The sequence below is a fragment of the Rhinolophus sinicus genome, chromosome 9, assembly GCF_057876585.1.
Source record: "Rhinolophus sinicus isolate RSI-liver-muscle chromosome 9, RSI-T2T, whole genome shotgun sequence".
In the NCBI taxonomy this organism is placed as follows: domain Eukaryota; kingdom Metazoa; phylum Chordata; class Mammalia; order Chiroptera; family Rhinolophidae; genus Rhinolophus; species Rhinolophus sinicus.
In genome coordinates, this window is record NC_142509.1 from 2927301 (window position 1) to 2945149 (window position 17849).

The following is a 17849-nucleotide window of genomic DNA, read 5'->3' on the forward strand; positions in this document are numbered from 1 at the left end:
TTTGGATGTATCAAGCCATTGAAGCAGAGTAGGAGTTAAATGAAATTAAATGTGATGGGTTGGAGTCAGTCTCTTTGTGCTTCTGGTTCTTACCGGATATCTATTTGTAAATGTACTTCCAGTTGAATTTATGAAAACAAATGAGATGGTTAAAGCTGACACTTGGAAAAGTGGGAGAAGGCAGGTGGAGTTGTATAGATAATCTCTAAGGGCCATGCCCATAGTCAAAATTCTCAAGAACTGAAAAGGCAAAGGGAGACGGTGCATCGAGAACTCTAAGACACTGCAGTAACTGTTCATTATTCACTTGAACTTTTTAGGATACAGAATGGGGTATCTGAGAGACGTCATGTATATTCCAAAAAATAACATATTTTTTGTACTTCCTTCTGTGGGTAGGAGTGAACTTTTCTAGGTTTGCTAACACAGCAATAATGGAGATGCTTAATGGGAGAGAAAAACCTTGTTTCTGGAACATCACCATTTACACTTAAATGGTGTTGGGTTTGAAGGCAGGTGGAAGAAACCGAGTATTCAGATTACTGAGAACAAAGAGTGTAGAAAGTTAAAGCTGTGGGTTCAAAATATAAACTTCTTCTGCTTGCCAGTTTTTCCCAGGGAAATGGTGGTGAGAAATATGAATAGAAGTGATTTAATCAGTATACTCCCCCCATCCCTCACCCACCCCCTGCCTTTACCACACAAATCTGCCATGGTGTCAGTAAAACCAATCATGGGAGAATTCTTCTCTGAGATGTTAAGTCTTTTCAGTCTTCAAAGTTCCTTTACTAAATTATGAATACCCATGGGAGGAACCCACCTTATTAAATAATACCTTAAAGAGCATTAATCTATTTGTTATTTTCTGATAGGTACAGAGAGCTGAGCCTGAGGCTCTAAAGGAAGGAGACATGGGATAGACTAAAGGTTGGGAACGGGCACTATTGAGTGAAATAATACTGAAGAAAATTCTGTTCAACTGTACAAGAGAGGCTCCACCATGGTCTCAGTTATGCAAGAGCTTCTGTTGACTCCCAATAAACAACCCCTAGCCTAACACAAAGTCACTGTATATATGCCAACACTTTATTCATAGAAGGGTCACTTGTATCAATTATACAAAAACAATAAAAATATGCACATATTTAGAGCATTTGCCCTTTAGTATTCATGGAATTACACATGGTCAGATATTTAGCCAGATGCAAGAAAAAGTGATTATAAACTACATACAAAATAAAAAGCATGCAAGACTTCCTTACTGCAAACATGATGAATTCATGTCATGCCTTTGTGAATGGGCATTGCTGACTGGCAATCAGGCCATAAGCAAATTGGCCAGTCAGAACTCAGCAATGCCTTGATCCCAAACTGGTCATGCACACAAGAAATGACAGTTTTCAGAGTTTGATAACAAAACTTTAAAAGTTCTTGATAACAGAACTTTATAAACAGAACCATCAGTTGAAAAAGTAAATTACTCTCTCATGGTTGTTAGCTAATAAGACTATAATCATTGCAAAAAAGTCTTAGAGAATGCAAGATGATACGTAAGGCTGACAATGGAAAGAAGTTATGTTTATAAAGGTAAAAATGTGTGACTTCATATAAACGTGATTTTTTGTATGACTTTATTTAAGGTTCAAAAGCAACTTATAAATTTTTTCTGAGCATTAGCTCTAAGAGGGATATTACTTCCTTTCTGAGGTCCTCCGGCTGAACATGTAATGAACTTGATCAGGCTATAGAACCTCTTCTCTTTTAAAGATCGGAAGAAGGTCACTGTTACCACCTTGAGGTTCTCAAAATCAGTATTTAATCTCAATCAAAGTGTTGTGTGGGGGCTGTGCTTTTTAAAAGAAGATACTGAAAAATTAAAAGCAAGAAGATAATCTTCTCACTCATTATATGGCTCTACAATCAGCTGGTTTGGAGTTGGTATTTATGAGGTTCTAAGTTCAATCCCTAGATAAACCATTAGTTTATACTCCACAAACACTTGGTCCTCCCTAGTACCATGATCTCCTATGGTCCAGTCTAGATCCCATACTAGAAAATGCCATTGTTTAAAGGAAATGGGATCCTTGTTTAAAGAAAGTGTGGGTGCACCCATGTGCATCTTTGACATGTATTCAACTAAATGTGGGTCAGTCAAACCATCTTCATATATAAAGGAAAGACTATATTATTACCTAAGTAAATGGACTGCCTTGGGTATAGAAACATAATTTGAAGAATGAACGTGTTTCCCCATTGCTAGTGATTCCCCTCAAATGCTTTTAATGTGTTTGATTTTATTATGCATAAGAACAGAAAGAATGGAAACACAACATTCTAGATGATCTTAAAGCTGTTTCTATTTGACTTTGGAACACAACATTCACTATTCCTGCACAGGCCAACCTTCCTCATTATGTTTTTCTTAACGTATTATCTGGAGAAAGCCATTAGAAGGCATTGACATGAATCTTTATGCAAATTCTCATTTTTTATTTTCCTCTAGATATTTTCACCAGTCTCTTCAAATTTTTTCCCATGTGTAAATCAGACAGAAACTCACACCATTAATTTTCCTGGTATTGAATGCTGTTTAGAGCCAGAGAAGGGCAATCATGTCTTTACAAGTCTATTTTCCCTTACTAGGTGAGCACTTTGAAGACCAGGATCATATGTTATTCATATTTGTATTCCCAGGATATAGTAGGTCCTCAATTAATGTTTATTGGATGAATTAAGTACAAAACATGTAACAAGCCATTAAAATATTTTGCCAGTTTATTCTATTATTTTTTTTAAAGTCTTGGTGAAGCATAACACATTATATTGCTCTGCACAAGCAGGTAAGTGGCTATTTATAAGGTAGATTTATATATAATCACATATAGAGTATTCCATTGATTCAAATTCATTTGCTTAGTCTAATGTGAATGAAAGACATTCAGTACATTGATGTTATTTATTTCCTTGGTGGTAATAAATGAGATTCCTTCTAATACCCTGTGATGGCAAATTGTGTGTCATTTGAAAGTTGGAGCCTTTCATTTTTGTAACAATTGTGTAGGGGAAAACAATGGGACCCTTAAAAACCCATCTAATCCAGCTTTATTGTTTTATAAGCTATCAGACTCTTCATTTCTTTTGTCATGATGGGAATATAAGAAAGGCAGAGAGCTTAAGGAGCTAAAGGACTTTGAGATTATGTAAAAAATAAAATTGGTATGTTGAGAAACGGCTTTCTCTCTAATCTCTCTCACTTTTGTGTTTGGAAACATGTAAGTATGTAAAACCAGGTAAATGACAAATGTAGATATTCCTAATTATCTTGTGAATACTAAGATTGTAAAAATGAAACAATGAATGTCACAACCAATTTGTAGAACAGGTAGAAAACTATTTTACTATAGGAGAAACTGCAGGACAAACTGCACCAAAATTAAATTGTTTACTGAACTAAAAGCCAAGGGTGAGATTACAGTTAAAAGCAATTATTTGTGATCATAGAAATAAAGTTCGAGGTGAAAAGTGTTTTAAAATTTCATATTGTTTGAATGGAATTCTTTAAATTAGGCTTAGCTTGTATCTGAACAGTCAATAAGAACTTTTACTCAAAATAAAAAAAAAAATTTCTAATTTTTTTTGACAGTGTATTTATAAATCAAAACAGTTTACCTGGCTGTATGTGATGTCAGAGGGGTAGTAGATGGGGGGAGGGGTTATCACTGTGTGAGGAATATAAATGATAAATGTCTATCACATTGTTTTGTACACCTGAAACTAATTTTTAAAAAAATTAAAAAAATAAAAATAGAAACAACAACAACAAAATAAACAGTTTACCTGGATTCAAAGAGCTGAACTAGATTTTGTATTTTAGAAATTAAAGAAATCTTCCAAGATTTCAAATAAAGTTGTGAACTAGGAGTTAGGAAAGCTGAGTTCAAGTCTTGTCTTGCATATCTTCAGAGTATTTGCTCAATATCTCTTCCCTCAAATATCTCTTTTACCAAAATGAGATAATGTCACATGGATATTAGACAGACAAACAAGATAATAGATAAGCAAGTACTGCTATATCCCTTTGGGGAGAAATATATCATAGAAATATAAGGGGTTATTATTTTCATTATGTCAGAATTAGCTACAGTCTTGAGTCTAGTTCTAGCCATCCAAAAAAAGATGGATTTGGAAATACTTCAAAGAACAGCCACCACAGTGATTAAAAGTTCTGGAAATAAATATTATTAAAGAAGGTTAAAGGAACTGGTAATATTTGTCCCATTGAGAAAATGGTTGAAGGAGAATGAAATAATAGTTTGGAATTAGAGCAGTCATTCTCAAAATGTGGTCCCAGGACCAATACTAGCAGCAACACATGGAAAGTTGATAGAAATGCGAAACCTAGGTGTCTACCTGAGAACTACTGAAGCAGAAGCTCTGGGGATGGGGCCTAGCAGTCTGTGGTTCACCAGCTCTCCAAGATTATTCCGAAGCACATTCCAGTTTAAGAACCACTTAGAGAATAGGACTGATGATCACAAGGAGAATAACGAAAGTGAGTGGTGTTAATTATTGGAAGAGAAGGGATGAGTGGGGTCTTTTATTTTAACATAGGTTTATTTAAAGATAAAGTTTTGAGAGAACAGTAGTAGCATAAGAAATAAAGTCACACCAAACTCAAGTAGCAATATCTCTTAAATGTTTGTGGTCAGTGAAAAGAGCTATAACTTTTCAGATAATTAATATAAGAGAAAGAGAGAGACAGAGGGGGGAGAGAGAGAGAGAGAGAGAGAGAGAGAGAGAGAGAGAGAGAGAGAGAGAGAGAGAGAGAGAGAGCAAAGATATGCAAAGGGAGGGAGGAAGGAAAAGAAAGAAGAAAAAAGAGGGAGAGAAGGATAAACAAAGAGAGGAATGAGGAAGGGAGGGAAGAAAGAAAGGGAGGAAGAAAGGAAGAAGGAAAGAAAGAAGAAAAAAGGAAAAAAATGGAGTACAGAAAAATAATTGCCAGTCTTAGTACAGAAAGAGTAGAAAAAGAATAAAAAGAGGACTTCAATGTTCCTAGATAACAATACCATCCAAGAGCATAGTACACTGGAGGCTTGTTAAGAATTCTGTCCTCACACAATATGATATATATAGATGATTTACAGAATTGTATACCTGAAACCTATACAACTTTACTAACAATTGTCGCCCCAATAAACTTTAATTAAAAAAAAAAAAGAATTCTATCCTCTGGGGCAAGATTATAGAAATGTTTTGTCATAAATTTCAATTGTTTTTAACAATATGAATTAAGTTTAAATGCCTTATTATGAGTATCTTTAGGCACTTTGATAACTAAACCCCTTGAATAGGTGCCAGACCATACTCACCTTATGTATCTCCCTCCTATAGGGAATTTCCTCCTATAGGGAACTGTTATGACAGTGAGAAACCAAATTGTGTGTGTATATATATATATATATATATATATATATATACACACACACACACACACACATATATATAAAACACATTTACGTTTACTTTATTATGTGAGATAGGTAAGTGTAAGGATGTATAGACATATTAATATCCTTATATACTATGGACAAAATGATTTCCAACTCATTTTATGCTAAATCTTCTCTTTCAAGAAGGGTTATTTATACCAAAGAGAAGAAGAACAGAAAATCCAGTTATTTAAAACATCAACACGCAATGGTGATCTCAATTCTTCACATGTGAAGTGTTGCCTCTTTTGATTACCTGAAGTAAATATGGATCCCAAACCAACTTTTCTCTTGCCATTCATCATTCATCTAGATGGCTGCTTCCCACCATCATAGTTGTTAAGAAAATCTAATGTAAATATGAGACCAAACAAAAATGAAAAACAAAAATGTGACAGATTAAATTCATTTCTTTCTTTTATAGTTATTAGACTGGCAGTTTTGGGAAACAACATTTGAGATCCAAACTTCAACAAGCCACTTGACAAGCCTTCTTAAAATTTTCTTTGGAAAACTTTGAGTCAAATATGTGAATAAGATAACACCAAGATAAATATCTAATATATCAGATATCTTTATTAGAATAAAAATATATTGGGAGACAAAATAATGGCGGAATCTAGGAATGAGAAAAATGGTGTTTGACAGTGGTAGGTACAAAACAGAGTTAAATGTTTCAGTAGATAGTAAAATGATATGGGTCTACACTGCTAAATGTTTGCCAAGATGATTAATATGAAATTTGAGTCATAGAAATCCAGTACTTAGGAAAAAATTTTAAAGTGATTTTTACATTTTGTCCTCCATTTATCAGTCCATATCCAGGAAATTGTAGTCAATTCTGAGTAACACATTTTAAAAGGCAGATAAACAAACTGGAATGTGGAGATTAACAAGAATAATCAAAGTATTTGAAATAATACCAGAGGATGAGTGATTTGAAATAAAACCAGCCCAGGTGTGTATAATCTAGAAAAAAAGAATGCTCTGCAAGGAACATGATTTCTTACTTTAAATATCTTTAGGACTGATGAAAAGAGATCATACTTACACTGTGTGATCCATGGGTAAAACCAGTAATGATGTAAGAGCCTCTTGTCAGTCAATATAAAGAAAAAGTATTTAAGCTATCTATTTGTCTAAATGTGGAATTGATGATCCTTGAGGTGGTACATTATAGGCTAGCAGAGAAAATTCAAGCAAAAGGTAGACTAGACGGTCTCTATGGTTTCTTCATTATTGAAATACTATAGATCTAGAATACAAAAGGAAATTTACCCGAAGCATACTTTAAAAACGCGTTCTGAAAAAAAAAAGTATTAATTAAAAAAAGAATAACATCTGCATTCCTACTCTTCTCTATTAACCTGGGTAGTTAAAAGCCAATTGTATGTAATCTTTATCATGTGGCTCTGGTACTCAGTAGGTCTTGTGTTCCTGGGTCCCACAGGACTTTGGCAATCAGAGAGACAGAGAGAGATGGTTCTTGGCAGGCTGCCAACCCCTTGTGGCACTGTGCAGACAGCAGACTGAGGCACAGTACCCAGTCTTTCTGTAAAGGAAGCCTATTTGCTTGTCCTCGAGATTTGGCCTGAGGGACAGAGTTCAGGTTTAGCATACATCACATCTAGTGGACTATGGAGCTGTCCTCAAGAACAGTAGGTTGTGAACGTCATCTTGGTGCTCTCCCACAGCCTTGCTCCAGCTCACTGGTACCTCCCAGAAAAAGAACTTATACATTCATCTGGAACCCCGGTTTTTAAAACTGTCACCCAGGGGATGTTGCCAGATCACCTGGCCAGCAGAGTTAACACTTGCAGCCCACAGGACTATATATATTTGTAAAAGCTGCTGCTTGAAGATCTGACTTCCAAAGAGCCTAAGTCTAGTTGCTGAGATTCTCCCTTTAGGGATGTTGACAGGTCTTGATACATTCTAAACTACTGGGAGCTATTACAAATATAGTAGGCTGCTTGGACAAGCACAAACATTTGAGACACAACAGAGATCTGTGGTAGGGTTAAGTCATAAGCTTCACCTCCTACATACGGCTACTCCTACAAGACTGGGAGTGATGGCTATTTTGTCTACTATATAGAAACCAACAAAGGGAGTCAAACAAAATAAAGAAACAAAGATACGTTTCAAATCAAAGAATAAGATAGAACCTCAGGAAAAAAAATGAAACAGAGATAAGTAATTTACCTGATAAAGAGTTCAAAGTAATGGTCAAAAAGATGCTCACTCAACTGGGGAGAAGAATGGATGAACATATTAAGAACTTCAACAAAGAGATGGAAAAATATAAGAAAGTACGAATAGAAGTCACAGAGACGAAAAATACAATAAATGAACTTAAAAACACACTAAAGGGGTTCAAAAGCAAACTAGACAAAGCAGAAGAAAGGATCAGTTAACTGGAGACAAGGCAGTGAAACTCACCCAATCAAAGCAGCAAAAAGAAAAAAAAACTAATTAAAAATAAGTGAAGATAGCATAAGGGGTTTATGGGACAGCATCAAACAGATGAGCATTCACGTTATAGGGGTCCTTGAGGGGGAAGAGAGAAAGTGAAAGGGGCAAAGATCTTTGAATTTGAAGAAATAATGGCTAAAAACTTCCCCAACTTGGGGAGGAAAACAGACATCCAGATCCAGAAAGCCCAGAGTTCCAAAAAAGATGAACCCAAAAAGACCTTTAGCAAGACACATTATACTTAAAAGTGTCAAAAGTTAAACACAAGGAATGTTAAAAGCAGTAAGAGAGTTCTTAAAACATTTTATTGTATATACTTTCAATACCTTTATAAAATAAGAACTAGTCAACTATTATGTTTTTCATTATACAGAAGAGCTAAATGAACTCTAGAAATTTTAAAGAAAATAATTGTTGATTAAGTTAGATCTAGAACATGGGACCTTTAATGTACGAAAATAAAACTCTCAACTGTGCCGTTTGACCTTTGCTCTATGACATATTTACTGAAATCCTTCCTAATGTTGATTGAGATCATTAGTTGATTAATTCAAGTTCATTGAGTACCATTCAGAGCCCTAACCCATTATTCCATAATCATGGTAGTACTTTATGAGAGCAAGTGTTTTCTCATACCCTAAGTGAATGGGGAAGACCTCCTTCTCTAGGGGTCTTCAAGATATTGTTATTATTCTGCTATTGGCTAGGTCATACTTATCCAATAAATCTACTGGTTAGCACACTGTTGGGAGAGGAAGAGAAAACTGTAGAAATAAGAAATTCTGACCTCACTCACTTGTGCATTACAATTCTACTGCATTTTTATTTTCTCTATTCCGCTACTGTATCCTATGATATAACTCTCCTCAACACAATACTTGGTCCCGTGTAGTGACAGTGGTATGCTACTCACAATCCCTGTGGCAAGCATTTAAACTGCTCTAAGCATGAGCAAAAAACAAATGGTTCTTTTTAGTCCTTGAGTTTATTGCAAGTCTAACACTAATTAGATTTACCTCATGTCAGGAAATAATTCTGGTCCTTTGGCAATGAATATCTCGGGGGTAATAATCATCAGGTTGAGAGGAGAAGCCTAAAATGAGAGCTTTCTGATGTGCTAACTTAAGTTACTTAGGGAATCAGGTACAGAAGATATAACCAGAGCTCAGTTTAAGCCTCATGTCCCAAGTGATTTTTACTAGTAGATTAATCTGAATAGTCTCATCCTTGAAGAACTCTCCTCGCTAGGCACATACCTGACACTTAGGGATCTTCTATCATGCTGAGATGCATGTCACAATCATTATAGCTCTGCCACATTGTAAAAATTCAGTGGGCTCTGTCAAACCAGGATAATAAATTTGTCAAAGTGTTGAAATAGGTGGTGGCCAATACATGCTTGGGGTAAGTTATGCATATAGGATAATAATAATTACAATAATAATAATAATAATAATAATACCAATACATATATACACATACAATCTTTTTTACGACTGGTTTGTCTGAATTTTTGGCATCATGGGATGTCAAAAGATTTTACAATGTGGTTATCTGAGCCTCCTAAATGGAGAGAAACTGGCAAAGAAATAGGCATAATATAATTTAACATTACACATTTTGCTAGCTATATAATGTCATTCTTGGGGTTAACAGATGCCAGTATTCCTAGATCAATTAATTAGAACACCACCTTCTCATAGCTTTCTTTATGAAAACTGAATATTCTAACAGAATGTTGATCATAGTAAGATTTTGCTAAATATCCATATTTTAGTTTTAACAGTATCCATATTTAAAATGTAGGAACCTAAAAATATATACAAACCAAATGTTGATGTATTACAGGACTTGCATGTTATGATTTCCTTATTGCATCTGGTAGCTGCATGTTATTAGTTTCACTTGGGACAACTTGATACAGCTTGACATATTTTGGGATTTATTAAAATGTAAATGACAAAGCAGAAAAGAATGTTCAGACAATTGGATTACTCCATTGACTGAATGTTCCAATACAGTATCTATTTTTGTCAAAGAAATTGTGGCTCCTGCTGAGGAATGCTGAGTGGAATATTCCATGGCAGGATATGGAGAACTTACACAAAGGAAATTTAAACCTAATCATTGAATTTTCAATTCATTTCTCCAAAAGCAACAGATTGCCAATACCTTCTAAAAAATTATGATAATTTTGGCACATAATCATTGGAAGATTACCATTCACAACTATGTATTCATCATCTATTATTGGATCTGTAACTTCATTCATGAAAACAGTGATATGTTTGCTTGTTTTTGCTCTTGGCCTTGGCTTATTTTAGTTATGAACATTATTTGATGAGCATGAATACATGTGATGTAGCAGTGAATATGTACAATCCAAGACAGAATTTTTCCTGATGGGAACTATTTATTATGTGTTCCAGGGAAGAGAAGTTTGGAAGGTAAGTGTCTTTAAAGAGTCGAAGGAATTGAGTTTAGAGAGAATGGAGACCAGCTGTTCTTTCTCTCCACAGGAAACAAGAGAAAATGGGATTAAATGACAGTGTGAGGGATTTGGGATAGAAATAAAACAGAATTTCCCAACTATGTAGACTCTCAAACACTGAAATGCATTTTGAAGGTTAGATTTATTTTGTTGCCTTAAAAAATGGAAAGGTACCAGCTCACTATGTGGTTTTAGATGGAGAAAGAGCGGACTAAATGATTTATGGTTCCTGGATTCTCCTGATCTATGAGTAGAATCTAAAAATGTGGGGAGGTGGTAGCTAACACAGCGAACTTTTCTATGGTAATTTTTCTTTCAAAGTCAACTTTTCTCATGGGAATAGACTGGCAATTTTTACCTCTACTGTGAAATGATGAACTGAATGAAATACGATAATAAGATGGGTGAGAATAGAGAATGTGGGAGCACAATGCCCTCTTACCGTGTTTTCCTGAAAATAAGACTGGGTCTTATATTAAGGTTTGCTCCAAAAGATGTATTAGGACTTATGTTCAGGGGATGTCATCCTGAAAAATCATGCTAGGGCTTACTTTCCGGTTAGGTCTTATTTTTGGGGAAACGTGGTATTTTTTTCCTTTCACTACCTTTTCTGCTATTGAGTAGTTCAAGTTTAAAGGCAAAATGTCCTTCCTAATTATGTTTGGAGTTTAATGTGTGCATATTGATATTTGAATTTGTAAGAATGTGCTCCTGAGGAACCAAAATCTGTTTATACTTACATATATAATGTTGTACATTTTTTAAAAAATGCTGCACTCTAACAAAATGAATCTATAATGCTCGCATTTGAATATCAGAAAAATGTGAGTATATGGGATTTTGATTGATCCAAATTCAATTCTTGCTTTAAAAAATTATATCCACAGTGGATGTTGGTTGTCTCTTGATTTGAAGATATTTTCCATTTCCCTGAGACTGATTTGGGTAGCAAAAAAAAGCACTGTGTTAAAGTTAGAAACCTGGGATCAGGTCTTATCTCAGTCATGAACTGGCTATTTGATCTCGACAACTCAGTGACGCTTAAGTGTCAGCTTATAGTCTGAGGAATAAAAAGTAAAATGAAGGCATATTAAAGAGATACGTTTAAAGTTTCTCTTTTTGGTTTTAATATGCAATCTCTGAGCTCACTCTAAGGTTATGACCATATAGGTTTATAATTCTCAACATCAGCTGTATATTATAATCACCCAGGGAACTTTAAAAAAACCAGAATTCACAGGACCCCACACCAATTATATCAGAGTCTTTTAAGGAAGGACCCAGGCATCAGTATTTTTTTAATTTACCAAGTATAATAATAACAAAGTGCAGCCAAGTTTGAGAACTTCTGCTTCGGGTACAATGCAGGAAGAGGGACTGAAATAATAATATTAATGTTACTTTACTATGAGCAAAAGAATTGTGTTCATCTTGTTCCCTTCTATATCCCCAGGACCTAACAAAGTCTCTGTTACATAGTAGGTGTTCAGGAAATAATAAACATTTTTAGTAAACTTTGGCCAATCCCTAAGATAAATAGGGCTTATCAAATCCAGTTTCTACTTTGATCATTTTCATTTTGATTTTATTCATTGAATAAGAGCTCAATTTTTTACTTTTGTTTGCCAGTGTAAACAATAAGGAAAAGTGAAATAATGGGCAATCCTACTGCAGTGATACAATTCAACTACCCTTAGGATGAAAGTAAGGAAATCATCTAGAGAAGAGACCCTTTGGAAACTAAAGACATGTCTGCTACATGACTCCACACATCTAGATGAAAATAAATAAAACAAAATGTTTAAGTATCTGGATGGGTCCTTCCTCCCATTCAGCCAATATTTATAAAGTACTTTCGTGGTCATGTCAAGCACTGTGATAGACTATAGTAGACCTTCTCAATGAGGGCTTTATGCTAGAATTAAACTTTAATACCCTGGGCATCTTTACATGTAATGAATTAATCTACTTCCTTTGCATATAGGAAGTATAGGTTTAGTTATATGTTATCCCTGGAAGAATTGAGAAAATAGTCACCTAAGTAATTATTTTTTGCTCTGTAGATCTGATAACAAACTCCATTTAAGAAAGGCTGCTACAAACTCCAGTTAAGTAGAGGGGAATGAAGTAATAAACAAAACACAGTATTTGCCTGTTAAAACAGGATTGTCCAATAAAACTTTCTTGATGATGGAATTGTTCTTTATCAGTGAGGTTCAAGAAGATGGTGGCCACTAGTCACATGAGGCTATTGAGTGCTTAAGATATGGCCAGTGTATCTGAGAAATTATATTTTAAATTTTATTTAATATTATCAATTTAAATTCAAGTAGCCACATATGGCAAGTGGCTACCATATTAGACAATGCAGTTTGGGAATCACATATTCAAATGGAGGAGACTGGCACATAAATTGTCATAATCTGGGTGATACATGCTAATTGAATGCTAACTGTGAATGTAATTTCACAGAATGCTATGAAAGCACCTATGAAAGAAGCTAGTCACAGAAGTAATGGCAGATGGATGAGGTGCAGACTTCTAAGAGGAAATGACTTCTAGAATGAGACCTGAAGTACAAGAGATGGAATCTGGAAGGGCAGTGGAGAGAGAACTAAGCAGAAGGTTTAGGTGTGTGAGAAGACCCAAAGACAAGATGTCCAGCAAGAATGTGGAAAAGCTGTGGGAAAGAAGTACTTGATGAGTCTAGAGAGGAATGTTGGGCCAGGATCCAGGATACAAGAGGTTTTAGGTGTCATGATATTTTTAGGGCAATGGAAATCCAATGAAAAGTTTGAAACTGTGAATGATATGATCATATTTGTGGTTTAAAGAGATTTCCCTGGTTGCCACTTGGCAGTGTGGAGGGAAAAACTGAAGGCATGATGTAGTAGTCCAGATGAAAAATGAGGACGGTCTTAATTATAGTCACACAGAAAGTGGAGCGAAGTAGACATATTTGAAAACAGAAAGAAGAAACATCAAAAGGATTTACCTGCTTGACCGGCCATGACAGATGCAAAGAGAAAAGACAACGATCACACCTTGGTTTCTGACTTGGGTAGATGATAGTCATATTTATTGAAAGGCAACATGGGATCATTTAGAAATTGTCTCTAAATTAAAAATTTCCCATCATATTAGATTATTTGCTACCCATAGATCCTGAGGCTAGTTTTGATATATACTAGTGAAAACAAATCATGACAGTATGCTCTTCCAAGAAATCAACACAAGTTCACAGTTGATGCAATCAATATTGCTTTTATTGGAGGTTCAGGGGACATAGGACAAAGTCTCAAAAAATGTCAACAAAGTCACATTTGGTACTTGCCTACTCTTTAAAAAACCCTGTTTATTTATGAACTCATTTAATGAGAACTGTGTGAGATATGGCCAATAGTCATTTTGAAAACAGGACGACCTGAGTCATGAGGAAGTCTAAGTCTGACAATGCCATATGTCTAAGTGAAAATTTACAACAGTCAAATATTCAGGTACTTCCAAACATCTAGATGTTTATCCTTAAGCAGACCCTGCTTAACTGACTCCTTCAAGACAATTGGATTTTGAATCTTTGTGTTATTCTGGTGACTACTTTATTAATCATTACTAAATACAAACTGAATGCAAAGAGGCTGGTAAGGAAGAGTGAGATTTCCTCGTTCTGGCTTTTTATAGCCGAAGTATTCTTGAGTTAGTTATATGGGGAAGTGAGGATTAAAATAGCAAATAACCATTGATATTTTCAAAAACATAAGGACTATCGAAACAGTCATATATAAATATTTATGCAGAAGCACTTATAAATACATACTGTGCACAAAATTGGTTAAGAAAACACTCATTACAAGATCTGATTTGTTGAGGTGAACTAAGAATTCCACATAACTTAATATCATTGGAGACATTGTACACATAACTTGGACCATTAGGCGTCCTTTGGGGATGGACCATTGACAATTTCCGCATCTAAAGATGTAAATTCATAGCTAGCTGTTTTTCACATTAATGCGAGAAGCCAAAGAGGCGCAAAATTGATGCACTCTACCAGGTACAATGATCCCAGGTAACTCAGATAAAGTGTTTTCATTGACCAAATTCAAGTTCGTACTTCATTTAGACAGGGTGGAGTAGTTCAAGAGCCTCTGACATTTAACTGGAGGGCTCAGTTTCTGGCTCTCACTCTGCTACACTCAAATGTGTGCTGTTCCATAAGTCACTCTAACTTTATGGATTTATCTCATCTACAGAAAAGGACATTGCAATAGATGACTTTTAAGCTCCTCCACCTCCCTTTGTATTTCAAGAATTTGAGATTGCATGCAGACCAAGGTAGAGCATCTCATCAGTTTGGAAAAAAAATTATCTATCTATCTATCTATCTATCTATCTATCTATCTATCTATCTATCTATCATCTATCTATATATACATATATATGTTTAATATATATATTACACACACACACACACACACACACACACACACACACACACACCGGGGGTACCAAAAAATGTACACATTTTGAGAGATGTTATTTATGTATTATTTTCGAAGTTGAATTGAATTATGGTAGCAATGTGTACTATGATATTCGCTCAAAAGATGGTGTTAATCAAATCAATGCTAGCAGCATTCATTGTATTACAATTTTAACACAGTTTTCTCCCTTTCTTAAAATATGCATACATTTTTTGGCACCATATTTTTTTTCTACCACAAAAATATAATCTATCAGTCTAGAGTAATTTAACCAGGAAACCAAAAAATTTGAGGAGATAGTTAAATGAAATAGCTACTTGTTTACCTAAAAAATATCAAGGAATATAATATAGTGACATTGATTTCAATATTGTGACTAATGCTTTAGATATGAGCTTTGAAATTGCGATTCTGAATGTGAACCCTGTATATGGCAGGTTGGTAAGTCACTTTACCTCATTAAACCTCAGTTTTATTATCTTTAAAATGGGGATAATAATACCTATTTTGCAGTTTAAGTGAGTCAATATATAAAATGTTTAACATTTAATGCTAATTCAATATATACCAATTATTATTAACAGAAAAAATCCCAAGTTCTCGTATTATTTACCAGTCATTCTCACTTGCTTTAATGGCAAAGAAATACAATTATTATTCTAGGTGATACGTGGGGTGGGAGAGAGGAGTGTGTGTGTGGACTCTTTACCTTATGTGTTCTTATACATTGGCATTAAATGTCTGGAGTGAAGTCAACTAGATGTGTGCATCAATAATTCCCTAAACTCACCATATACATTACTTCCTCCTGGCTTTGCTTACACAATATTGCATCTGTCTAAAAGACTCTATTGTTTCCTTCCTTTCCATTTATCTAAATCTTTAACATCCTTTAAGATTCATCTTATAATTTCTTCCTTAGGGGAACTTTCTTCCCTAAAGAGACCAGTTTTGCCCAGCTTAAGGTGACCTCCTCTGAGTATCTCATTTATATCATTTGTTTGGTTTTGGTTTTGGTCTTATCTGTTGATCCAATTTGTTACTAATCTTTTCAAAAGTTTACATACCTCTGTCTAACTAGATTTAAACTGTTTAGAGGCAGTGACTATATCTCACAGAACCTACTTGCTTAATAAAAAGAATGGTTGATTGGTTAGTGTCAGGTGGGATAATGTGGAATTCCTATGCTGCATTATGCCTTTCCACCATTATTTTATATTTTGGATTGCCTCTGATTACTTTGTTATTTCAAGAGTACTTTATATTCTTTAGGTCACTCTTAAGATCAAACTCTGCATGTGGCTAAAAATTAATCTATTTATAACATTAACTTTGTTCCTTAAAACATTAACACAGTTGTGCAGTTTTCTATTTTAAAAATTGGTGTATTGATAAGTATATTTATACTACGAAGACTTTTGAAAAAATTAATGCCATGATGAATTTAAATACAAACAGAGGAATACACATGAGAAAGGGAAAGTTCTTGGCTTATGCAAAATCTAGATGTCATTAGCTTTTCTGTTCCTTGAAAAGACTGCCTCTTGTTCTGAGAGTTCTATGGGCTGAAACTGCACCATTTGGGTGTGCTGCTGAGCAGGAGAGGCGTCTTCAGATGATCGCTTGGTTTCAACTTCAGAGCTGGCTTGAGCGTCCATTGGTGCAGCACTCTCTGCAGTCTTTGGCCTTCACTGGGGAGACATTCCTGAGGGGGGGGGGAAGCTATAGGACCAGCTGAAAGGAACATCAACACAACTAAAAAAATAACAGAACATGTCACAGAAAGTTATCACATTGAAACTTTAATAAAAATAAGTAAACGTAATGATGCTTTGGTGCCATGCTCTTGCTACAAGTGAAATGCTGCATCACCAGAAAAGTGTAGTTATTTTCATGTTTACCTCACTTAAGGATCAGAGGAGCAATGTTGTTGCTTGAGTGTGTGTGAGGGCACCACACTAATCACTCAGGAAGAAAATATTCCATAAGATAAGCTTCAGGTTTATCCAACAGGCTACTTACTGAAATATGACACATAGGAAAACAAGAAAAGAACACAGGACATTAAGGACACATTAAAATATCTAAAGACTAAATGCAAAATAAAATAATTGTGGATTCATAAGTGCTTTGCAATGCAGGAGTGAATGAAGTCACTAGAATTGTTAGGAATTAATGTTAGTTCCTTGTATTTGTAGTGCCTGGCTCAGAGCATGACACACGGTGCTCAGCGAAAGAAAGAACAAAAGGAAGGAAGGAAGGAAGGAAGGAAGGAAGGAAGGAAGGAAGGAAGGAAGGAAGGAAGGAAGGAAGGAAGGAAGGAAGGAAAGAAGGGAGGGAGGGAGGGAGGGAGGAAGGGAAGGAGGGAGGGAGAGAAAAGGAAGAAAAGACTCTGAAATGAAGAAGAGGCAGAGGGATAGAGTGTGCAGAGAGGAAAAGCAGCATGCGAGCATGTTCAAAGACTTAGAAGCCAGGGAAAGCAGGTCTGCTTAATTCAGAAAGTGATTATATATTGAGTGGTTGTAGAAAATGGAGTGGGGCAAATATCAGGTGGTTTTGAAGATATTAAGATTCAATATGGGAAGTGTGGTGCGTTATGATAACTATTGTAGGCTTTTGAAGGGAATAGTAACATGATTGAAACAAATCAAGTGAAAAGGGAAACATGAAACTCAAAGGCGTCAACCTAATGAGAAAAAACAAACCATACAGCAAAAAATTAAATGAAGGCATAAGGACTAAAGAATATGGTCTCAAAATAAAAAGACAGGTATTTGTCTGGGTTTCTTGTGTGTTAATGTTGAAGAAAATGGCCTTGGAACTCAGATCTAGAATTTCCTTCTCTCACTGGGTAGCTTTTTTCATTCTTCAGCTGTTCCTCTTCTCTGTCACTGCCTTTCCTAAAAA

The 17849-nt window shown here is 35.2% G+C and overlaps 1 protein-coding gene across 13 annotated transcripts in view; it reads right to left on the reverse strand.

The window, feature by feature from the left end:
- LOC148757269 (uncharacterized) overlaps positions 1–17849 on the reverse strand; it is a 496442-nt gene that overhangs the window by 83876 nt on the left and 394717 nt on the right. For 4 of the 13 annotated variants that reach the window (XR_016022348.1, XR_016022341.1, XR_016022340.1 and 1 more), the window contains one exon: positions 13703–16676. The exons of 4 other annotated variants lie outside the window; for them this stretch is intronic. The gene's annotated coding sequence lies outside the window, so the exon portion shown is untranslated. Of the gene's footprint in view, positions 1–13702; positions 16698–17849 lie in introns of those variants that run through there. 5 more of the 13 variants (XR_016022347.1, XR_016022346.1, XR_016022339.1 and 2 more) reach the window with 2 other exon arrangements.